Source organism: Ambystoma mexicanum, chromosome 11 (assembly GCF_040938575.1).
Source record: "Ambystoma mexicanum isolate Mex_15411 chromosome 11, UKY_AmexF1_1, whole genome shotgun sequence".
NCBI classification, from domain to species: Eukaryota; Metazoa; Chordata; class Amphibia; order Caudata; family Ambystomatidae; genus Ambystoma; species Ambystoma mexicanum.
Genome location: NC_090934.1, coordinates 1121460557 through 1121486069, shown reverse-complemented (window position 1 = coordinate 1121486069; position 25513 = coordinate 1121460557). Strand labels below are relative to the sequence as shown.

Here is a 25513-nt window from a genome sequence, read left to right as displayed (position 1 = left end):
GGCAGGGGCGCGTAGATGTGGGGGCGAGCAGCGACCAAGTTACTTCTCTTGTGCAATTCCCCCCTGTGGGAATCCAGGCCTGCTGCGACTCTGTAGGTTTGCTGCTTTACAGTCTTTATATGCAGTTCTTATGTTCCGTTTAATTAGAATTATAATGTCTTGCTTCTTTCCTTTTAGGTATGGAAAGGTATTTTGGTGTTTTCATGCAGTTTGAAGATGAGCATGGCCGGTAGGCGAAAGCGCAGTGTGCGCGATGCTGTCCGGTGAGTAATGCACGATGTGTGGCGCTGTTTCGCCTTTATATTGCTAACCTGTGCCTTTTCTCTCCTTGCAGGTTACGATGTTCCTCGTAATGTTATAGCAATGATACTGACCAGGAGATGACTACCCAGGTAAGAATTGTGTGGCTTTCTTCATTCGGGAGGAAACGTGAGTAAACGCTTACTAATGCTGTCTTTCTTTCTCCTCTTTCCAGGTTATGGTATTCCAGGATGCATGCAGTGCCAAATGATGGAGTTCGTACCTTCAGGTGAGTGGAACTGAAGTCAGCGATGGATTGAAGACAGGATACTGTTCCAGGTAAGTTTTCGTAGTATTCTTTCTCTCTCTGCAGGTCCTTGGTTTCAGGTAAACTGGCATCAAAGAACTGGACACGGTGAGCGTTACGCTGCCCACAGCAGAATAACGCAAAGTTTGTTATGCTGTTTGGGTGTGGTTTAAATAATCTCAGGTAAAGTAGTCCAGGTAAAATAGTCCCAGGCCTGCCACACCCAAAGTAGTCCAGGTAAAGTAGTCCCAGGCCTGCCACACCCAAAAGACTAGACCTCATAGCTCAGTTCCTTGTAACTGAGCTATGTGTGTGCCTCCATGTTGGCTGAACCCCCCCTCCCTCCCAAGTTAAATAGTCTCAAGTAAATAGTCCCATTCTAATGTTGGTCTTCATGATGGTTATGAGCCTGGCGCCAAAGGCGCCAGGACTGACTCCAAGAGAGTATTGGATGAGGTATTAAGGCCTTTGACCTGGCCCTAACTGGAAGGCTGACTTGCCAGTGAGGGCCAGGGGCAAGGGTCATGACAAAGACTTGCCTTCAAAATATATACTTGCCACAGCTTGTTCTACTGCTGCGTGTTTTCTTTCACGAAAGTGCAACATGCTCTCCCGATTTTCCGACAAACACAGCCTTCCATAGCAGTGAGCAGGTCGAGCATGTATCGATGCTGCATGGTCATCAGTCTAAGTGCTCTTAGTTCTACCTTTATTACATTGAATCCTCCTTCTGTGTCCTTGGCCAACTGGATCAGCTCCCAGCATACAATCTGAAGCCACTTGGCATTTGCTCGTGCTCGAATGTTAGGGATAAGTGATGCAAAAAATGTCTCTGCTGAATTTAATAGTTTATACTGATCAGTTATTTGCACCAAGAGATTTGAAGAGTCTTTTGAGAGGTAATTGGATGCTCTCTTCCTGCGGGATACCTGTTCTTGCAGCTTGTCTTCTGATAGCACGTCATAGATGGGGGGGCTCCTCACTTGCAGGTCTGGGTGCCAGCTGCCGTGGATTGGGCACCCACTCCACCTTGATATGGTACTCTGGAATCACCAGCCGTGCGGAGTGCAGCATTGCCAGAGCAAGTATGCCTGTTTGCCACACACCCAGAAGTGGTCCATCAATGCAACGTTTCCTTTTTGCATGTCCGGTATTACGTGAGTTCTGTTGTAGTGTGTGTTGGAGCCCATAGGTACTCTTCCCTCCCCCTGGAAACATAGTTCATACTTTTCTTCATGCTGGATCTTGATGGGTTTTTCGAGAGCTGTGACCCATGTTAGTTTCGCGATGGGTTGAGACCATATGTGGGAGCATGTGTCCTCCATCCATTTCAGTCTTTTGTCCCATAAGCCACGTAGCGCTTCTGCCTTGCACATCTCCATTGCCACTTGCCATTTGTTTTCAGTGGACATTGTCCCTTTAATTGCAAAGAATGGCTCTTTAAAGCATGTTGTACCTTGAGGTTTCTTCTTGCACAGCTTTTCGTCAGGAGGAAGCAGTTGTAGTTTTACTGTGTTTCTCTTTAAGGTGCTCATTAGCCTACATAGTGCGAGATGAACGAGACACTGGTCTTCCACTAAGGGTGCTACTTGTGGCACTAAAACCTTAGGCGTCCCTGACGCATGAGGTATCGGTGAACACACATAGCAGCTCCCATTTGTGGGACTCCCACTTGTTAGACTGGTCCAGATGATGAAGATCCTCCACCTCATGCAATCCCAACCTGTGGTATGCATCGTATTTTAATTCTTTTGTTTGCAGCTTCTGCCTGCGTGTTGACTTATTTTTACCATTAGTTAATGACCTTTTGTACCTTTTACCATCAACACTGGCCGTTTTGTGTCTACTGAAAGCATATAAGTGATAAATAGGGAAGAGACCTGCATCAGATGTTGCATTGATATCATTAAGCTGCCAGTATTGAGTATTCAAAAGTGCTTCTGACATGTCAGTAGGGGACAGACTATATACGCTATTTACATTTGATTTACGATATCTGGTTGTATACGGGTCACTTGGTGGTGCTGTAAACATTACTGGAATGGAAAAAGAGTCGTCATATGCATAAATTACATTTTCACTTTCATTCATTGCAAATGGCCCAGGCTGTGATGACACTTTTGTACCATTCTGTGTAGTGTAGTAATGTTTAAGAAGGTATTATGGTCCCATGTTATTTTCAGACCATCCCATATTAGTCTGCTCCCTTCTTATATTAGTTTTCCCCCACCCCCCGCCCCTCTTTTATGTCCCTGACAATAAAAGAGACGCTCCAATACAACCCCAAACACCGTAATATTGTTGAAAATACAATGGCTGTAAAATAAAGGCCACATTCATATAAGTATGCCCTAGTGGCACTTATACTACTCCTACTTCTATCTAACTCAATTCTGTTTGTAACCAATGAACTACTTTCCACCATTGTTGCACCTACAGAGTGGGATATAAGGGGTTACTACACTGTCATGTGATTTTCCAACATCTGACAGGTGTATCCAGTATTTCAGCCCCTTCACCTTCACTGCCAAAGGGGTGCACTATATTTCTTCATAAGGGCCATAAAATCTTGGGCTGTTCCACCTGCGTACAAAGCTGCAGACATATACTAGTTGTCCAGGCATTAAACTACTTGACAGACTATCTGCTGAGGGTGTTGAAGTATCTGTTTCATTTTCTCTAGTGAATGGTTGGGCTGTTTGTTTCAAAATCACTCATACTGCGTTTGTAAGCTGCGTGAGGTATTCCTTAAATTCCTCTGCCATCACTGTGGCACTGGTATGGGCACCGGACATTCTTCTTACCAGGGACAAAGGTGTTTGCATTCGTCGTCTGGTTACTATTTCATGGGGGGACAAATGGTGGTCCTTGCTGGGTTGAGTACGTAGTTGAAATAAAGCCAGTCGGAGACAGTAAACCCAATTCTTTTTAAGAGTGTGGCACAGTTTGAACAACCTACTTTTAAGGAGGTCGTTGATTTTTTCCTACCACCCTGTTCGCTTGCAGGTGATAAATTGAGCACATTTTATGCTTTATTCCCAATAACATGGTCACTTCTTTGAAGAGGTCATTCACGAAATGTGTCCCATTGTCAGAGCATATGACATTGCAGATGCCCCAACGTGGAAACACTTCTCTCACTAGAAACTTAGCTGCACATTTCGCGTCTGGGTGGGCGCAAGGTCCAGCTTCCACCCAGCGAGAAAAGGGCAAACCACTACAATCAAGTACCTAAGCCCCATTGCACCTTTCTCCCATGTCGGCATAATCCATGTGCAGTTCACGGAAAGGTCCGATGGGGCGGGGCAATGTTCCCCGCAATGTTCTGAGAGTCATTCCAGAACTGAATGTTTGGAATATTATACATTAAATTGTCAATTTATTAATGTGTTCCTGGTGGTTCGGGATGAACCATCCCTCCTGGATGTCAGCCGCAATGTGTTGTTTTGATGTGTGGGCTGGAAAGTGTAACTGTGCAAATGCTATTTGCAACAATTCTACAGGCATCACTACTTTCCCTGTTGTGTCTTGTCTCCATAGGAAGTCTGTGGGTGACTGTGTGCAGCCCCTTTTTGGCCATAATTCTTGTTCTGGCTGGTTTACTTTTTTCTTGAGCTCTATTATTTGTGCTGTGGGGAGGGAGTTATAACCACTGTCTTTGGGCTCTTCCATCCGCTCTTTCACCGCACATACTGTTGCAAAGTCTTTCTGGAAGTATGCTGCTTGTATTGCGGCGGCATCCGCTGCCGCGCTTCCAAGTGATATTTCGTCTTTGTTATTAGTATGGGCTTGGCATTTTACCAGGGCTACTATTGATGGTTCTGCAAGTGCCTCTATCAATTCATTTAATAGTGTTGCACTGGTTACCCATCTGCTCTCCTGAACCCTCTTCTCCTCCATCTAGAGAGTTCATCATGTACCGTGGTGGTTACATATGCTGAATCTGTGTATATTGTCACTGCACACCCTTTGGCTGCATAGAGTGCTTCCATTAACGCTACCAATTCTGCTGCTTGAGCTAAATAATGCATTGGCAATCTCTTTTGTATCAGCACCTCGTATTCCGCTTCCTCCAATCTCACTACTGCCGCACCAAAATGCTTTTCACCAGTCTCTGGACAAATGGACGCTGACCCATCTACAAAATATACTTCACCTTCACTCAAGGGAATCTCGCTTGCTTTGGGAATGTCGTCTCCTTCTCCCTTATAGGTGGCACAGTCATGTGTTTGCATTTCTTCCAATGTGCATGGCTCTGTGAGGAATGTGGCTGGGTTCACTGTTTTACAACGTAACACATGAACGTTTGGGCTTAAAATGATGATCTCATAAGCATTGGCCCTTTGTGTGGTGAGTATGGATTTCAATCGCTCCTGTATGGCAAACAGAGAATGTTCAACAAAAAATGTTACTGAACATACCATCACAATTGTGGAGCTCTTTTCAATCGTGAAGGCGGCTGCAGCAAGAGCCTGTTCGCACGCAAAGTGGCCTTGCATCGCTGAATCAAGAGTACCACTGTAATAAGCTAGTGGTTTATGGCCCAATTATGTTTTTGTGTCAATACTGCTGTCATCAGTGTTCCATTTGAGTGTGAGAACAAGAAAAATTCTCGTTCATAATCCGGTGTGGCGAGGACGGGTGCTCTGCATATTAGTTCCTTTAATGTCACGAAAGCAGTATGCATTTCAGGGGTCCATGTTATGGCTGTGTTCGCTTTCTGTGCTTCTTTTAAAGCTTGCAGTAGGGGTTGTTTGTAGGCGGTGTAGTCTAAGATCCATGCCCTGCAATAATTACATATGCCGAGAAACTTGTGCATGTCCTTTACTGTGTGGGGTCTGGCTGTTGTTCGCACTGCCGCTGCTCTGACAGGAATTATTCTCTTACCATCTTTGGATATTAATTGGCCCAAATACAACACCTCTGCGACAATATTGAAGTTTGTTCTTATCTACCTTCTATCCCTTGTGTGCCAGCAATGTTAACAAGGTTACTCGGTCTCCTCTGCACATTTCCTCCCCTTCACTGCACACTAGGAGGTCATCAACATATTGAATGATGGTGCTTTGAACAGCAATATTACCGAGGGCTTTGTGCAATATTCTCTTGAAAATGCTTGGGCTTTCACAGTACCCCTGGGGCAGTCGGCAATGCTCATATCTTTTTTCCCCCTAAGGTAAATGCTGTCAGGTTTTGAGAGTCTGGGTCGAGGGGCACCGAGAAAAAGTCATTTTCTAAGTCCACCACAGTGAAATGGGTGGCCTGTTTTGGAATACTGCACAAGATGGACACCGGGTTCGGGACACGAGGGAACTCTTTTTGGATAATATTAAGTGGGCAGAGATCCTGCACCATCCTCCACGACCCCCCTTTCGCTTTCTTAATCTGATAAATCGCAGTATTGCATGGGGAATTTCAGGCTACAATGATGCCTTGTCGTAATAGTGTGTCTTTTATGCCCTCCTCTGCTTCGCCTGATAGGGGCTACTGTCTCACTCTGGGGCAATACTGCTCCTGGTTTGATCTTTATTTTTATTTGGGTCCATTCCTTCAATAACCCTACATCATGCGGGTTTGTAGTCCATAAATCTGGTGGCACTAATTGTAAATCATTGTCACAGAAAGACAGCGATGCACGGACGATGGCCATGAGGGGCTTATCACTCGTCTATTTTGTGCCATTATTTCACAAGGAATTCATACTTCTAATATTTCGCCGTCAGTGTCGTCACCATTGAACAGCTCTTCATCAGTTAACTCGTGCAGTGCTATGTTTGGGTCAATACACAATACTGTCCTCCACTTGCAGCCATGCCTGTCCAGTCCAATTGCCACAATACGTTTTGAAACCTGAACCCTTGGCAAATCAAGAGACAAAATGGTGCAAGGCACTATCTCGGGGTCGCTACTGGTTGAAAAACAAAATCAGAAGGCACTCTCCAATCCTTACGTGTAATCCCTGGCACCACCCTTGCTAGCACCTGTATACCATAAACAAACATGTCCGCGTTGGTTGGTACCCCTCGGACAACTGTCTTGTTTGCTATTGTTTGTATGAGAAGCATTGCTCGTATGGAGCACATACCGGGGGTGGAACATACCACCCCTCTGTCTGTAAATGCGATGGTCATATTTAGTTTGCTTAGTAGGTCTCGCCCTAGTAAATTCACAGGTGAGTCCTCATGATACAGTAGGGGTGCTTGTACTGTTCTTCCTCCTATTTTGACATCTAACTAGTATGTGTAAGGAACCGTGGCTACAACCCCAGCAAATCCCTGCATCTCGATATTCTTGCTAGATAACCGAAAACACCTTCACAAAAACAGGATTTCTCTGCCCTTGAGTCCACCATAAAGATGAACGGTCTGTTTCCTATCTCTGCCCCCACCATTGGTTCCTCGTCTGGACGTAAGGTAGTGGATAGGACTGCACATGCAAGGGTTCTTTGTGGGCTGTCCTAATCTGTGTGGGTGTTTGTTCCTGGGCAAGAGTACACATTTACACTTAGCACACACGTTCCTTGATAGGGTGCTGGAGCTCCGTTGGCTGTGGTGGCGAATGGATTTGCATGTGTGTATGTGTGTACAATGCGATTGCTACGTTGGACGGGTTTGTGCAGGGTACCCTGGTCTGGGCCTATTGTCAGGCTGCCCACCCTGTGTGCAGGGGCCCATAGGGAGTCCATACGGGCTACCTGGGTGTGGGTGCCCATATTGTTGTTCACTGCTGTACCTCTGTGTTCTGATAATTGGCTACAGGCCGGATACGACATTCCCTAGCAAAGTGTCCCCACCTCCTGCATGACAAACATGGTCTAGGTCTACCCCACCATGGGCCTTTCCCTCCATATGCATATCCACCCCTTCCTCGCTGTCCTCGATATCCACCTCTTCCTCTTGCCGCATTCCTCTCCACCTCTTTGCTCTTGTCCGTTGTCTACCCATGTAGCTGCCATTCTGGCCTGTAGTGCTCACAACCCCTCCCCATCATCTCCCTACCGCGCCGAGGGAGGTGCAGCAGTTACTGCCGCAACTTTCACTAATTTACTCTGTACCAGCTTTGCTTCATCAGCAAATCTCCTCTGAACTATTTCCTTTTCCCTTTCTTTGATCCTCCTGCAGTGGTGTACTATAATGCTTTGTTTTTCTGGCTTTCTATCACAGCAATTTTATCAAGGGCTTTCTGTACCTCTTTTGGGAGGCCTTGCTTAATGATAAAATAGAAAAGGGAGGAAGACTGGTCCCAGGCCGTGCCTGTCTCCGCTCGCCACGGAGAATGAACTGCTCGGCCTCTTCCTCGTCCCCCATGGTACATTGCATTACCGAGTGTAAATCTGGAGTATCAGGGAAGGTCCTCTGGAGTGCATCCCATACTCGTGTCCGCACATGGTTAAAGGACACCCCGTCATGCGTTTCATTTCCCATAGTCACTCCCAGGAACCGCGCCTTCACCCACACTGAGTCTGCCTGATCTCCAACTGCAGATATTAAAAGGCCCTTTATGTCCCCAATTGCTAATGGCACTCCCGCTGTATTTTCTTCAAATGCATATATCCATTTTCCCGCACCCCCTGAAAGCAATGGGAGTGCTTTGAGGAGATTGCTCTTGTCCATCAGTGCACAAGGTATACAATGAGGCCTTCCCCTTCCCCTTACTCACCTTCACTACTTTCTTTTTCACCAATGCCATTCTTCATAGCCTGTTTCGGAGCCTTCCCTCCCATCCTTCCTCTGTTGTTATTTGCGGGGTCGTCCATTGTATTGGCTGTACCCCTCCCACTGACCCTTTATCAGTCTCATCAAAGTCACTCCAACATTCCTCGTCCCTTTCTGAGGCTACTGAATCATATCCCACACTTTCCGCCTCACCTTCTCGTTCCACTCTTACTGCCTTTTTTGGGGCACTGTCTATTCTGTAAACGGGATTCCTGGATTTCCTTTCATTTTCGGGTAATGCAGCAGTATTTATTAGCATCAGTTGATGGAATTTAGGTACAGTACCACTGGGAAATAGACTCTCTTAACCATGCCTCCATAGTGTCTTGACTGTTACCCTTGCAACTCCTGATAAATTGCACACTTGCCCACCTTGAACTCTCAACGCACCTTCTAAACCCTGCGTCACCCTCACAGGCTCGGAATATATCTAGTCCGCTTTCCTTTTAATCACTTCCTTTCTGATGCGGACCCAATCTCCCACATCAACATTGAGTTTCTTCCTTCCTGATCTCTCATTGGTCTCCCTTACCCACTCATTTTTCTTTCTGACCATTCTTCCTCTCGCCTCTTCCACCACACAATCAGATTCTCACGCTCTACCCAACCATGGTGGCGAGACCCTGGTGTTGGGCTTTCTCCCCCTGATCAACTCGAGTAGGCTTACACCAGTATTCACATGGGGTGCTAACTGTATGGCATACAGCCTGTATCACAGCAATCTTTCTATCCTTCCCACATGCTCCGGCCATATGTACGGCTTCCATGAGGCAGCGATTGACTCTTTCTACCATCCCATTGGTCTGGGGTTGGTACAATGCCGTTTTTTTTATGTCTCATACCACATAATCTCAGGTACACTTGGAAATGTCCCCCAGCAAATTGCTTTCCATTGTCAGTCAATATAGAGACGGGGAAACCCTCTCGCTCAAAAATACATTGCAAAAACACAACCATGCTTTGGGCTGTTATGTCCAGCATTATCCGAAACTCTGTCCACCTTGAAAATAAGTCAATCAAAAACAACAATAAATCTACCACGGCCACTCCCCATATCCATCGGCCCCACAATGTCAATTTCCAAGTCACTCCTCACCCTGGGAGGAGCATCAACATTAACCACTGGCTGCTGCTTTGCCACCGCGTTCTTACCTGATATTTCACATTCAAAACACTTCTTTACCATCCTTTTCTCATCACGATCGAAACCCGGCCACCAATAATCTTCTCTCAGAACTCCCTTGCTCTTGTAAACCCCAATATGTCCTTCATGACCAACTTCCACCAACCTCCTCCGTAGGGCACTGGGAACTACTACCTGATCCCAGCGATACAAAATCCCATCTCTCACACTCAACTCAGATCTCACTTCCCACACTGACCTCTCTTCCCCACTCAAAAGCCTCTTCTCAGGCCGTCCCTATCGAACAAAGCGCATGACACGCACCCAACTCTCACCCTTCCTCAAAGCATCCACCCATTCTCCTAAGGTGATGACCCCCATCGTGCGACACAAAAACCTTATCCTCCATTCCCCTTCAAGGGTCTCATCCTCAACCTCACACAATCTCGACACATGATCGGCCCTTATATTCTCCTTTCCTGAAATAACCTCCACATCAAATTTGTGCCCCTGTTACTTAGCCACCCAATATGCTACTCTCCTTGACACTCTTTCCAAACCCTTCTTCTCAAAAATAGACTTTAGTGGTCTATGATCAGCCTTTATTGTAAACTCCATCCCCCAAACAGAATTTGGGAACTTCTCGACTCCCCAATGACAGGCTAATGCCTTTTTCTCTAGAACAGAGTAGTTCCTTTCTGCTCCCCTGAGCATCCTCGATGCATGCGTTATTACCATATCTTGACCATCCTTCCCAACTTGGGTCAGCACTGCACCAATGCCATTCTCTCTAGCATCTACAGATATGGTACACTTCTTCCCGGTATCAAACATTGTCAAAGCATTGGCCATGTCAATTTCTCTTTTTATACCTTGGAATTCCTCCTCACACCGACCATCCCACTCACATTCCACCCCTTTCTTGAGCAATCTCCTCATTTCGGTAACTTTCTCGGCAACATTTTCCACAAACTTATAATAGAACTCTATCATACCAAGAAAAGAGCGTAGTTCCCCTTTACCTTTGGGTGACCTCACTTTCTTAATGCCTTCCACCAACTCTTTCTTTGGACGCAGACCATCCACCGATATCTTGTGTCCTAAATACTCTACCACATCCTTTACACTTCTCTGCCAATAGCCTTATTCCACTCTCTCCCAAGATCCTCACCACCTTCCTCACATTCTCTTCATGTTTCTCCCAGGTATCACCACACCCTAAAATGTCACCCTGAAAACGCCACACCCCTTCCATTCCCCCCAATAATTTGTCCATCACTTTTTGAAAGACAGAAGATGCCGACACTAAACCTAAGGGCATCCTACAAAAAGACACCTTTGTGGGTAATAAACTCTGTGAGTTCTTTCGATGACTGATCAAGCTGTATCTGGTGATAGGCCGACACCATGTCCAGTTTGGTAAAATATTTGGCACTACCAATCAAAGCTAACATCTCGGACATGTTGTGCAACGGATGTCGATCTTTCCACAATTATAACCGCCAGGTCTTTTATCCGACGGCATTAGATTCTCCACCTTCCCACCTACAACACCCTCATACACTTCTCGTGACATCAACGACAATTTAACTCCAGAGTCAGCCATCATGCCTACTACTTTACCATTTAAATAAATGTTTGCGAATGGACTGTCACAACTCTCTTCGTCATTGCACATCACCATGTTCACTGTAACGACTTCAACACGTTCTTCCTCATCCTCACCAGACAATTGCTGCATATCCTCACCCACATAAAGCACCTTCCTTCCCCCTCCCAACACATAATTCTTGCAGCAGTTTGTATGGTGCCCCCACCTCTTACATTTATTGCGTATCATTCTTCTACCAGGGCACACTGGTAAATTAGCAAAATGACTTGAGCTTGAACAGCAAAAACGCAACCTCTCCTCTCTCTTAGAACCCTTCGCTTTATTATTCCTCTCATCTCCTGTCTCAAAACTGTTGGATGGTTTCTCCTTTCCATTCTTCTTAGCATTCTTATATTCTTTACCCGGATCATCCACTCTCAATATCTCACTAGACATGGGCCTATTTTCTTTTCTCATTAACTTAGCTACGCAATGCATAGTATGCTCAACCCTTTTAGCTATGGCTACCTCCTCCTCCAAATCCGGCTCATGTTTTAGCCATATCTCGTCCCTTATGTTATCATTCAAACAGTGTATCATATACTTATCACGTATATGCTTGTCAAGTTTCTCTCCAATTTTACAATTTAGTGCAAGATGGCATAATCCTGTAATGTACTCTTGTACATTCTCTCCCTCTCGCTGCTCCCTTACACCAAAATTGGACCTTTCTAATACAGTACTAGTTCTAACATCAAAATGACGGTCAAGTTTCATTAATGCATTGTCAAATTCATTCACCCCGCACTCCTGATCCAAATCCGGGATTTCAGGCAATGTCTCATAAATTCTTTGACCTTCATATCCCAGAAAATGTAATAAAAGGGAGACCTTGCATTCAGCAGAAATAATGTTCCCGCACGCTGCCTTAATATATGATGCCTTTTTTCCAGGCTGCCCACTTTATGTTTACTGGGGCAGGACTAGCCATATAGGCAGGTCGGCCTGGAACCTCACCTTTCTCTCTCCTTGTTAGTCTTTTGCTGGGGTTGGCAGTTAGTTAATGGCACTAAATTGTGCCCACCAGGTTCTGCGTGATGCTACCAGTAGTTTATGGATGGTATCCTAGTCCACAAACAACTGCGTTGAAGATAAATCCTTATCCTAATACAACTGCAGCATGTAGTATTCAGCACTCTCACCATCAGATTCCACACTGCTCAAATGTCGGCAAAATAAAACCAAGTTTGCGTGCACACCCTTCCCTAGGGCCCTGGGCGTACACGCAATGTCTCTTCGTTCTGCTGTTTCAGGTAACTGTCCTTCCGTGTTGGGAGCGCTCCACATTTGCTTCCTCGTTTTTTCTGTGTAGAAGAAAAAAAATCCTTTGATGTTTGCAACTAAAACGCTGTAGCGTCACTATCTACAAACGTTGTTGTGGGCGGATGTGCTCTCCTTCCCACTGCAAGCCCAGGCGTACGCTTTGGCACGGAGACACCCTTATTGTGTATTGACACCTCCCCCACATGCCTGCTGTAGACGCTCGTAACTGCCTCCATCTTGCAGGCCCAAGCATACGCGTTGCTATGCATGCATTGCTATGGACATGCGCGAGCGTTTTGAGAACTGACACCTCCTCCTCCAGACCGCCGGCTCAGAAGTGCACCTTAATCACATCAGCACAGCATACGTGCGAATTTCAAAGCTCAAATGTCAACTCTACGGAGTCTCTCCTCTCGGCCTTGGGTGCGCGCGCCTAATGTCAATTTCAATTTCTTTCTGCTTTTGCATATCCACTTTCGCGCACCCCAGAGAGGGTCGCTTAACATACGACACTGGTTGCCTCCCTCTCTTATTGTTCCTTCTCTCTCTTATACGGGTGATGCAGCGCAGAACTGTAGTTTCCTCCTTCGCTCTCCAAATGCTGCCTGGTATTGCTCCTCCTTCATGCAGGCCCAGAGTTGTTACAGCCTCACCACTTTCAGTAATTCTGGAGCTGCGCTTCTAGTTTCCAGTACATCGGGTTCACAGTGACTGCTGCAACAGTATGTGTTGGGGATCTTCCAGGGCCTTTAATGCTCGTCGCCAATATAAAGATGGCCCCCACACGTTGCTTGGTTGGCATTCAAGTAGTTATTCTTAAGTTACATAAACATTAAAGACCCCCAATCTATGGCCAGCAAGACAGAATATCATTCCCACTGAGATGATGGACACTCCACATTTCACCCCAAGATTCTACTCCTCTCCTAAGCACATGCATCACAACATTTACATTCTCAGACATTCAAAGTAAGAGTCACATGTGCAGGTTTCTAAGGCACTAGTTGGCCCTGGGAGCCCAAAGTAGCTCCTGCTTGTTGGAATCTAACCAGGCTCTCCTACGGTAGAAGCATGAGCTAAATTGCTCCCAGCTCCTATCAATTTCGAATCCTGTGATTGGGGTATGACATAGACTGGTTGTAGAGACAATCATTCTCTGCTGTAATAATTATTCCATTACTGCAGGGATGTCATTTTTTCCTTCTGGTGTAATGGATGGCACAAAAACCACTGTGACTATGAGGCGGTTCAATGGTTTTTATTTGTATTTGTTGCCACTCGGGCTCTTGGTAGTCTCTTGTTGGGTTTCCTCCCGAAGCCAGGTGACCGTAATCCTTTGTTAGTACTACTGTTCGGGAATCCATACTGTCTAATTCCTGTCTTCTTCTAATGGTGGCTCCCTAAATGCATGATATCTAACCTCCCTCAGGGACGTCCTAGCTTTCCCTACCAAAGGTTGTGTTCTGAAGGGAGTTTGGATAGTGCCTTGTACTCACTCTATGATCTCCAGGCTGCTTCACTCATGCCCTTTCGTCTCTTCTCCTCTACAATTACTACAACTCCTCTCCGGCTTACTCCTCCCGCCAGTTCTTTGTCCAGTAGATGTTTCACTCCTCCTATCCTTGCCTCCACCCTTTGATGTTACCACTCCTACCACTCCACTCTACTTCTCTCCTCCACTCCCACTTCTACTCTCCTCCCTCCACCACTGCTAATAGTCTCCTCCCGCCACTACTTGTCTACTCACCCGACTACTACCTAATGCCACCACTATGACTCTCCTCCCACCTCTACCACTCTCCTCCTTCCACTACTACTTTTCTCCTCCTCTATAAACACTCTCCTTTCACCCAGTAACATACACTTTACATCCACTCCCTACACTATCTTCTACACCCTTGCCACAATCACACGTACACTCACAATGCAGAACCCCTTTCACTCCTAAACCAATCCCTCAACTGCTGCACAAATCTCGGCCACAAGCCGCCATGCCCTCCTTCCTCCTGCTGGTCTTTTGGTCAACTTCCACAGCTAACCTCACCTGAAAAACCCTCACTTCCTGTTTGTCCCTTGTCTCCCCACTCTGTCTTGATTGCTAGCTTTCTCTAGCCAATTTTGATCTACCTTCCCAGCCTTGAAAATATATGTGAAAGGGGCAGTCTTTAAAAGGGGACTAAGCCCCGCCTTCTTTACCCATGTGTGCTCGCCACTCCTGGAGCATAGCAGTGTTTGGGGAGCATTTTTCACATTCCAGGCAGGCGTTCAGGTAAGTTTGGACACTTAGGCTTTGTTTCTGCTTTTTAGTCCCTGCTTGGCTAGTGGGACCACTGTTACAGCCACAAGTCTTCTGCCACTCGTTGCCGGTCTCTTTTGCTGGTTCTGCGTATGCAGGCTGCACTTCGCTGGAGCAGCTTTCTCCCTGCTTTGGGTAGCTGTGCAGCATCAGACTGCCGCGCCGGTAGTGCAACCGGGTGCCACAGCACTCGCCCTCTCTGCAGATGTGTGGCGACATCCTGATCCCAGAGGGACTGTGGCTCCTTGTTGTTTCCCATTATCCATTCACTTGGGGAACACTGCCACTGACTCCTATGCTTGTTCTAGGTTGCTAGTCTATCACACCTAGTCAAAGGTTCCTGGAAAGTAAAATAAGCACTGGCAAGCATTTTGGTACAGAGGCATGGCTGGAGATGAGGGTCTGCACTTTGGCATGCTGGCACCAGGATTGGCAACCGGAATTGGGTCCCTTTCGGTTTTGTGAAGAATCCTACGGATCCCTCACTGTAATCCTGCCTAAAGTCTCCTCCCAGGTGGCCAGGGAAAGGCAGACGCTTCCTGATCCTGGTGGTGGTATACTGCGGGAGCATCACCTGGTTGGAGACAAGGCCCACAGTGGTGAGGTGATCCCATGGGATGAGACTCAGTATTTGTATTTGTCTTCTGAAAAGAAGTACCTTTCTGGGTTACTAATACAGGTGATGGCATATTGTTATGATAATGTACCTGACCCACAGATTTTACATTATAATTGTTCTTTTATAACACGCTTAATATCAGTGAGTGGTTTCTAAGTTTCCAAGACAAACGTGTCGCCCCTGAGCTATCCTTCCTCACCAAGATCTATGACTCTGGGTGCAAGTTTTGTAAAAATCTGAGCAAGCCATATTAACAGAAAGATCTTCTAAGACATTTCAAGATAAACACCCACCTTACCCCCAAGAGACTGACTGCTGTAGTTGCCATGTAGAAAACGAGTTGAAGACTGAGGTGCAGTTGTCAAACCGTGGGTCTCGGGAATGAGAGGGGCTCCTTAAACGTGTGGCCGGACCGGAGACACCTTCAGAGAGGAAGGGTGTGGGTCCCTAAGAAGCCAGAAGCAGTAGAATTTGTGGCAGAAGTCGTGGAAGCGGTGCGACCCGCAGAGCAAGTGTTAAATAAGCTGGTTAGTGAAGCCTGGCGTTCTTATATCTTGCGCTCTCTTACCGTGCGCAAGCATTTCCGGCAACAGTATCCAGCTCCCTATTCACTTGCGTAAAGCAAGCTGAAGTTGTTTGTTGAGGCTGTGAAAAGCAAACTCTACTTCAAATCCATTAAACCTTTTAAAAGACTGTTGCCACCTGAAGGAGTGGTTGCATGTCAAATATTTAAAAGAGTGAACGTTGCGAAAGGCCATTACTGAATACCTGACTTTGATAAAAACAACTGTTGAAACCTTTAATCCGTGAAAAGTGTGGTTGCATATGCCTAATTGTGATTCTCAAAGGCAGACTGAAGTCTGTCATTTACTTTAACGCAGCATACATTTCCATCTACATAAAGTTACATACTTAAACAGTGTATCTATGATTAAAGAGGAGAGCAGGCATTGCCCACACCAAGAGTTTCCCCATATTAAGAGTAAAACCAGCCTTTCACCGAGCTCATAAGCAATCTAAGCTAACAATCTAAGCAATCTAAGCTAACACGAGTTCAACTTGGCCTAAGATAACAGTGTGCAAACATTACCTGAAGCTCAGAGATTGACATCAAAGCTACTGGGTAATAATTGTGGTAGTAGTTCAAAGTGCTGAAGCTGTGGTGGTATATCTGGTTGTCTGTAGATGCAACATTGTAGTAGCCTAAACAAAAGTACTGTGAGACACAGGTGACTGTTCTCATGGTGAATCAGGTAGAAGTGAAGTTGTTGAAGTGGAAGCAGCAGCTCTGTGAAGTCATCCTGACAATTATACCATTGTGCATTGTAAAACTGTAATTAATGAAATACTAACCTTTGACCAAGAACTGTGTCTCACTGACAGTTGCAGAATTTACAGTTTGTATGAACTGTGGCAAGTCTTCCTGAAGTGGTAACAAAGCATCATAGCTGAGATTTTCATTGGTGCAATTTTGAGGAAGTGGAAAGTTGATATTTCACCAAGGAGAAAAGATTTGCCATCATTGGAACTTTGAACATCAAGTACTGATTTGAATCTTTCTCACCTACAAGAAAGATTTTATTTCTTTTGTTGGTTGAACATTAGTAGAATTGACCTTGAATCCTGGTGAAGGGAATTTACCCAGGACATTATTATAAGGTTATTAAGAAACTGTGAATGTTGTTTGTTATGTTGTATTGCCATACATTGGGCCTCATCACGAGTTTGGTGGTAACCCTTAAATCCGGCGGTAGTGCTATTACCGCCAGATTTAAGGGTCCGCCAAATCAGGGCTTCGGCAGATTTCTCCCCAGCTCTGAGCTGGGGGGAAATCCGCCGAAAATTCGCGCTCATACCGCCGGCGGATTTCCCGCCGGCGGTATGAGCGCGAAAATTCCCCATTGAGCCCAACGGGGAATGGGGCATTCCCGAATGGGCTCAGTGGGGAATGGGGAATTCCATTACCGTCAAACCCGTGATCCGGCGCTAATGGCGCCGGGGGGTTTGGCGATAGGGCAGATAGCCCAACTCGTGATGAGGCCCATTGTCTTTTTGTATTTGTTGCTTATTGTGAGGGCCAGATATCCTGACTGTTTTCCTTTAGCTTTGGCTAGGCAGGGAAATCCTCAGCAGAGTCGTGATAGTTAGGCATTTTACTTAATTTAATTTGGCATGTTTGGGTCAATCATCAAACAGTTGTCCGCCTCGCATTACTGACCCCTCACAGTTTCCACCGACTTCCTCGTGGTTAGGACTGGCTCTGTATCTACCCACTGACCAGTCCAGGGTACTGGCCTTGTCATATTGGTTTCAAGGATATTGGGGTTTCTGTTTTAAGGATTTCATTGGGTTAACCTGAATTTGTACTGGCGAAGCATTTGTGACAAGACTCACCTTGTTTGTTACATAACAACACATCCAAATATGAATCACTTGTACTAGTTTCAATTCTGTTTTCAACATAGCTATTACTTTGTTCTCATTTCCACCTGGAATATCTAGAATCACTCCTTCCAGAGTACAATAAATTGTGCACCCTAATGTACACAATAATTCTCACTGGGTGGAGCAGGCTTAGGAGAAATACATGTTTGTCTGAAAAGGGTCCCAAAGTCACTGACAAGTGGGGCAGTTACAGGATGAATCACAGGAGTGTTAAAAATGCAAACAGCTTTAACAGTAGTAGAAGAAAACGGCACATTTGGGAAACATTTGGACTTGATTGCTGAGCGATTAGCGATTTGCTCCAGTATCTAATAAACCAGGCACATATTTCCCTTCAATTCTACATTTAATAAAAGGGATGATTTATTCTATGGGTGTCATCTTTCTTTCCCTTGGCTATCTAAACCGTCTTGCTTTGTTTGGGACTGAAAGTTTTGTGTATTCAGATTTGGAAAAGGAAAGTGAGTCAGTGGTAGTTTCTGCAACCTAAAGCTGGGGCCTGATAGAGCCCAATCTCCAATGCTTATTGTATTGGCATGCAGTGTTAGTTGTTACAAACCCATTTTGCAATCCCTGTGTATCTTGAGGATACTTGAGGAACATTCAGAGCATAAACACATTTCTCCAACAGGTATATCTCCATATACAAAAGGGACATTCGTGGATGTGTGTGTGTGTGTGTCTGTTCGAAATGTTCAGCATACTTCCCAACATACAATCCTGAAATTTGGCATGTATGTCGGTCCCATGGTGCAGACATTGTAAAACATATAAAAGATAAATGGTCTGCAATGCTTACCCCTGCCATCGGGGGGGGTTTCTATTTTTGTTGTTGTTTTAAGCGGTCTGCAATGCCTACCAGTGCCATATGGCTCATCGCGCTGTAGTTCTACGTAAACTTCAGCAGTTCATTGTTCCTAAACTTTCCATGCTATCAGCATTCTAGCTGACATTCAAGGCACTCACTTCTGAAGTTAGGCGTGGCGACACAAAACAGTGCTTTTGTAGTAATGCGGGTGATGGGGAACGGTGCATGTCTTTTCAATGCACTTGCACGATTCAAATGCAACCTGCCTAAAGATTGTCTGTCTGTTCTGTTCCCCCCCTGTCCTCTTCCCCATAATTTGCACTGGAAAAAACAGCAAAATCGCTGTTTAATGTGTCTCAACTGTTAAATGAATTTTACACACTTACTCTGCCGACTATTATCGTCTCAGAATTTCAAGGGCTCTGAGTGACTGTTGTTTTTTCCCCTTGTCCCCAACCCTCCTTGAGCACTTTGAACCACTTTCCTGTGTATAGGCGCTATATAAATAAACAATACAATAGTGTCCGCAATGGCGTTGCCTGTCACATTGTGGCAAATCTCTCATGATAATTACAGGAACTTCATTTCCAACAGGAATTGATGAATGCATGCCATTCCATCAGCATAACGCTTACACACTTCAGCCCTACACCTACGGCACTTACGTTGACGTCGCTGCTGCCTCGGCTGTAGATCGGGACACCTATAATGTTGCTACGCAATCTCAACGCTCTAACTCAAAGTAGCTGGAAACGATTGGATTTTGTATTCGGGTAACGCAAACAACTATGCAACATCATCTATATTCGTTCAATGAATGAACTTCAGACTAGGACTGAAGTGGGAATTAACGTGTGAAGCACCGGTACACCTACTAGTAGCTATATATGACAAACCTAAAATGGCTTATTCTACTCCCGCATTGTAGGTGGATGGGATTTATTTTGTTCCTGCTTTTATAAACAATCAAAACATTGATGATTGCTAAACATACTCCAACCACAAGGATGTCGGACTATATTGCATTGATGACTAATACGGGTGAAACATGTATGCAGTGTCTGCATCCGTAAGAGCTATCTTATCTTAGGTTGATACAGCTACGTATAAAATGGTTCTATGTTCTTTTGCCGCCATTTTTTTTTAAATGTAATGTTTTACAAAAAACTTACCTCCAAAAAACTCCCCCTTCCATATTATTTTATCCCTATCCCAAACCCCCCTTACCCCTATAAATTGTTCGATGAGTTTTATTTTTAATGTACGTTTTTCGTACAAAATTACATCGAAAAAAAAGGCTGGTGACAAATTACCTAAAAGCAGGCATTTGAGCTACATTACATACCCCTCTGAACTGGAGGTAAACTTCCAGGGATGGCTGCTGGGTGGGGCTGTGGCATATGTAACTTATTCTACATGTATGTTTTGTATGGCTATTTTTATTGAGGTTATAAATAAAATAGATCATAACATAGAACACAGATTTGATGAACAAAACATCATGCTCACCCCAAACTCCCCCACCCCTCGTTAACAACTTCCACATTCCCATGTCCAATCCTCCCCTCTTCCAATACCCTTGCAGAAGTCCCACCTTGCCCATGACCCTTTGGACTGGTCTTAAAGTACCGTAGGGTAGAAAAGGTGTACAGGTTTGCATTGGTGTAGGTCAAGAAATCCAGCACTGATTTTCAGATAGGAACAGAGCTATCGGGACCTGCATTTGGGCCTAGGAAATCTGCTCCAGCTAGGGTGTACCATTGTCTGCGGATCCACATATTATATTCATGAGGAGCCTTTTTAGTTTTGGCTATTATATGGCACTAAAGCACCTGCTATAAGCCAAAACTATTGCATTGGTGTATTGCTGGGAGGGAGGTGTGAGGAGGGACACAGAGCTTGTGGGTGGTGGTTGGTTATTTTCCCACCGATTGACTGCCCATGGCAATGGTACTTCCTATGGTCATTTCCACCAACTATCTACCCGGCCCTGCTCAAAACATAAACTCATGGGATCTCATTGAGCTAGATTTGTCAAGCAGTAATATCCAACTTTGTTCCTCAGTGTTATGTCAAAGCAGCTTCAGAGAGCCGATGTCTTCATTGCAGCTATAAACATGCTACTGGTATGATAAAATGTCTTTTAACCAGGTGTGCCTTCAGCCACTTGATATATAAGCAGTATGCATGTCCATGCACGAAAGGCCTGTTAAAAACAAGCACTGTTAAAGCCAATCGCTTTGGCTTGTGTATAGGTATTAGATGGGCATTTCCAAGGAACTGCTTTTCTATGCCGAGGTAATTGCACCATTTTGCAGCTGTAACCATGTTATGGCAGTGCCAATCCAATGTCTGTCCTTTACTCACACAAAAGCCAAAACTGTTAGCTTTGCCAATGCCTTTTCTTCCGAGTAGCTGCATAGGATAAATTGGCTGCCAGTAAAAGTTGCTCTCTCAGCTTTTTATCCGGTTTGGTCATAATTTTAAAGCTGTTTTCCCTCTTCCACCGTACAATGAAAGTAAGATACCAAAGTATTCAAGATACCAAAGTATGATTGAGTAGCCCAAAGGTTTCTTTATAGCTTGTATTTCCTCTCCCCAATAGACTTTCAGTTGAAGGTATCTGCACCATATGTGAAGATCCCCTTCTCCCCCACCATCTTTCCAGCACTCCCGTGGGACTTTACAGAGCATGTTGTCTTTCCTTGCTGGCGTATAGCAGAACCCATGCATAATTTGGTACTGGGTTCCTTTATAAGTTATGCATCTAGTGTTTTTTGTTATACCAAACCAGAGTCTCCCATTGCTTCATTGGAATTTCCGTCCCCAGGGTCCTCTCTGTACACTCAAGTACACAATAACTGGGGAAGGTGTGTCAACACTCTCCCCCAAACCACAGAAGCTGAATGTAGTCGACCATCCACCCGTGGTTGGCACAGATATGTGATATATAAACACAGGATACCATGTGGCAGCCAGTGGGAGGAAGAGGGTTAGGGAGAGGTTGTGGACGGGAGGGGGAATGTAGGAAAACCGGATAGAGGATTAGGAAATGCCTAGGTTGGATAGGACAGGGGAAGTAACAGGGAAAAACCCTACACTGACTTATATCTGGCAGAGTGCTGTAGAACATAACACAAACTCAGGACACCAGTAATGCCCCCTAAATACAGGTCACTAATGCACCTTCCTATCGTACTTGCACTCCTAATACCCCTTGATACAGGCACAGGTTGTTGTACAGTTACATGGACTACACATATGCAAGCAAAAATGAAACAGATTTATGGGAGATTATCCCAACATGAAGAACATGACACATGGCCCTATGGGTAAGCACTAGCAACATTCACAAATATAGAACATGTAGGACCAAGGGCCTAGGCTCAACACAAACATTGAACTGTGTTTCAGAAAACACACTCTGAGTAACTTAGTTAACAGCACTGATATCCAAACGAAGTCTGAGCGTCCTGCCAGGTTTAGTGCCACAAGTTTTTAAGCACCCGTACTCTCCAACTCAATAGGACAGGAACCACATTCTCTCTTCAGAAACTATTAATAATCACTGAGTTCTGAGCCCATACGCAATGCACTATCAAAGTTCTTTCCCTTTGGTTTGTTTTCGATAGAGCACTTCATGAACATAGTCCCGACATGAGCCCGTGAAAGTAGACAAACCCATCCTGCACTTATCTGAGCGTCCGGGAAGCTCGCAAGCCTTCCCGGCCGTAATCTGATGAAGCCGTGACAGCAGCAGCAGCGTGGGTCCGTCTTCCGCCACTTCGCGTTCCAAGTGCCTGTTCAGGAACGAATGAAGGACGGCATGGAAGCCGTGCGTGTCCTCGTTGCGCTGCCGTAAGCTCCTTCAGAATGCCTACTCGGATAAAGACAATGCAGGCGCGAGCCACTCCTCTTGATCCTCCGGCATGGCTTCACCTCGAAAAGCAGAATAAGCCACACCTGCCGTCCGCTGTTGGCCCTTGATAAACTGTAATAGAAGAGATTAGACCAACCAGATCAGAGATAACATCTGATTACTGTTTCAATTGTAATCACTAATTGTTTATTTTACAAAAAACGCACACCAAATTGCATAGTAACAATTCTATTCATGTAAAATATGGCTCCATAAACCAAAACAACACATCCCTCCATACAAACTTCATTCACAACTTCTTCATGCATTCATCATATTCACAAACAATAGAAAATTATATCTTGTTCATATCACAATAGCAGTTTGAGCACTTGTTAATCCAACACTTGATTAATTTGCAATGTGCCCCTCTGTCAACATTCAGGGGGTAGGAAAACTGTTTGTCGACATGTTTCGGTTGGGTTCTCAGCGTGGGTAACTGATTCACTCGTATATTATGTTCAACCTTCTTCAGGACAAGGGAAACAATCGCCAATTCCGCGTTGTGTCAAAGGAAAGTGGGGGTGTGAGGCAAGGAAGCCTTGGGTCTATAAAATAATGAGAAAAATAAATAAAGATATATCTCTGTTTCATAAAAACCCTTTTACTGAGTAAACAGCTGACTAATGAGACTGTGTGGCACCGGCTCACCTCCTCTGAATCTTTCAGTGGCTGGCGGACCAGTAAAGTGGAATAAATCCCGTCGTGAAAATTCGCAATTAATAAGCTTCATGTCGTATGTCCTGCAAAATGTGAGGACATGTATACTCATGAGATAGGAAAAATGAGAGTATGACAGACTATTGTGATTAACGTTAGTGGGTCGGTACTCACTCAATTTGAATTGGTCAACAGTTCAGTAGAATGCCAAAAGAGCTGTAAGTTTGGACGCCTGCAGAGGGGAAACAAATAACACGGGACCCATAAGTATATGTAATCCCGTTTATATCACCGTTCAACTCGCTATTATTAAGCTGGGCATTCAATAGAGAAAGAAGGTTGCTAACATAATGGGTTCCCTGGTTTGGTCCGTTTAAGGTGGAATGCCAATGGTCATATTTGGCCGTAGGTAACGGTGCCACGAGGCTGTGGAAATAAGCGTAATACGCGGAAATACAATTAAGGTGGGGTGAACGTGGGCTCACAGGAGCATCCCCATCGCTCATTTACTCACCTTGTGTTTTCGTGAGCTCTCTCGTACGCGGGTGAGTCTTTACTGGCTCCTCCGTAGAATTCTCAGCATTACCCGCAGCGTCTAGACGTGTGCTAGGAGTAACACACGGCCGCTCGGCATTCTGGTACAGCTAACACATGGCCGCTCGGCATTCTGGAATACGAAGTCCGGGTGTGGCAGCGGATAGTGTGCTGAAAAAGGCACATGTCCTGCTATGCATTGTGGGATATGAAGTCCACGAAGTGTGGAATTTCATAAAGTGCATACTTACCTGATCACTATCAGGCGATCTCTCTATGCATATGGCACCTGCTCTTCTTAGAAAACAGGTGAGTAAAACGAATTACTTACCTATTGGTACAGATTAGTATAATACCTTCCAACCGAGCGGAGCCTAGTGGCTAGTGTTTCCTGGGGATACTAAAATTTATGTGCTATTGAGGACATTCCATTCTACCGAAATGTTCAATCCATGCAGAACCGTGTCTAAAGAATAGATCCATTTCTGTTCGAGGCGGTGTAGGGCATTAGCCATATCTCCACCTCTTGTCTTGGTACACAGGGTTTGAAGTACAAACCATTTTATATCTGTGTCTTTGTGATGGTGTCTATCAAAATGTTCAACCAGGGGTTTATCAGGCGTGTGATTCCTGATGCATGAGTGATATTCTCCAATTCGTATCTTAACCTCTCTGGTGGTTTTCCCTACGTATGGTAGCTGACACGGACATGATATGACATAAATTGCATTTTTTGTACGGCAGTTGGTGTGGTTCTTCATCATCCATGTTTTGGCCCCATATTGGAAACTATATTTAGTCTCAGTAAAGGGACACACACTGCAATTCCCACATTTGTGGTGCCCAGTGATGGGTGGAAGTCCCCATTGATTCAAAATTGAACTTTCTTTAGGTTTCTCGTAATAAGTGTTTACCAGTTTTTGTCGCAGGTTACAATTTCGTTTGAATGCGAACATTGGGTTTTTAGATAGTGTGCCTGGGGTTTTAATTAAATCCCAGTTCCGATTAATGATTTTTTTGGTTGCATTGCTGATTGGGTTATAAGTTGTAACACAGACCAATCTCTCGTTGTTTTTTTTTTCCTGTTTTTGTAGGGTAAGTGCCCTATTGGTATTGGCTGCTCTCTTCATATTCCCTTTAACCAGTTGTTTTGGGTAACCACGAGTATCGAGTCTTTCTTTCAGTTGGGTGGCATGTGTTTGATAATCATCCCTCGGTGCAATTGCGTCGAATCCTAAGGAATTGTCCATATGGCAGATTAAATTTCAAACTCTCCGGATGGAAACTGGAGTAATGGAGTAAGGTGTTCTTATCTGTTGGTTTCCTATAAAGTGAGGTAACCAACCCATTCCCTTGTTTTTTGATCATCAGATCCAGGAAACTTACCTGATCTCGGCTCCATTCAATGGTGAAATTGATATTAGAATCACAAGTATTGAGCCACTCATGGAAGGTAAGTAAAGATGTGTTATCACCCCGCCATATGACAAACACGTCATCTATATAGTGACGCCACATTTTTAGCTGTCCGTGTGTTTGCATTTTTAGGATTTCAGCAATATGTCTCGATTCGAAATTGGCCATGTATAAATTGGCTACATGCGGGGCAAAAGTAGCACCCATGCTGACCCCTTTTTGTTGTTTAAAGATCTGTTTTTTAAACAGAAAAAAGTTCTCTGTCATAGCGAGTCTCGAGCTCTCTAATATGAACCATGTTGGTGGTTTATGTGGTCTGTTCCGTGTATCTAGTACCTCTGCTAGTACTTCTAGGCATGCCATTTGGGGGACTGACGTGTATAACGCTTCGACATCCATAGTTACTAGCAGGTCTCCTGTTTCTATCACCACATCTTGAAGGATTTTGATCATATCTGTGGTGTCTTTGATATATGAAGGCATTGCCAAAACAAAGGGTTTCAGAAAAAATTCACTG

The 25513-nt window shown here is 44.9% G+C and overlaps 1 protein-coding gene across 5 annotated transcripts in view; it reads left to right on the top strand.

Annotated features, from left to right (window-relative positions):
• Nucleotides 1-25513, top strand: part of SCAPER (S-phase cyclin A associated protein in the ER) — a 4210252-nt gene that overhangs the window by 71724 nt on the left and 4113015 nt on the right. The window lies entirely within an intron of this gene.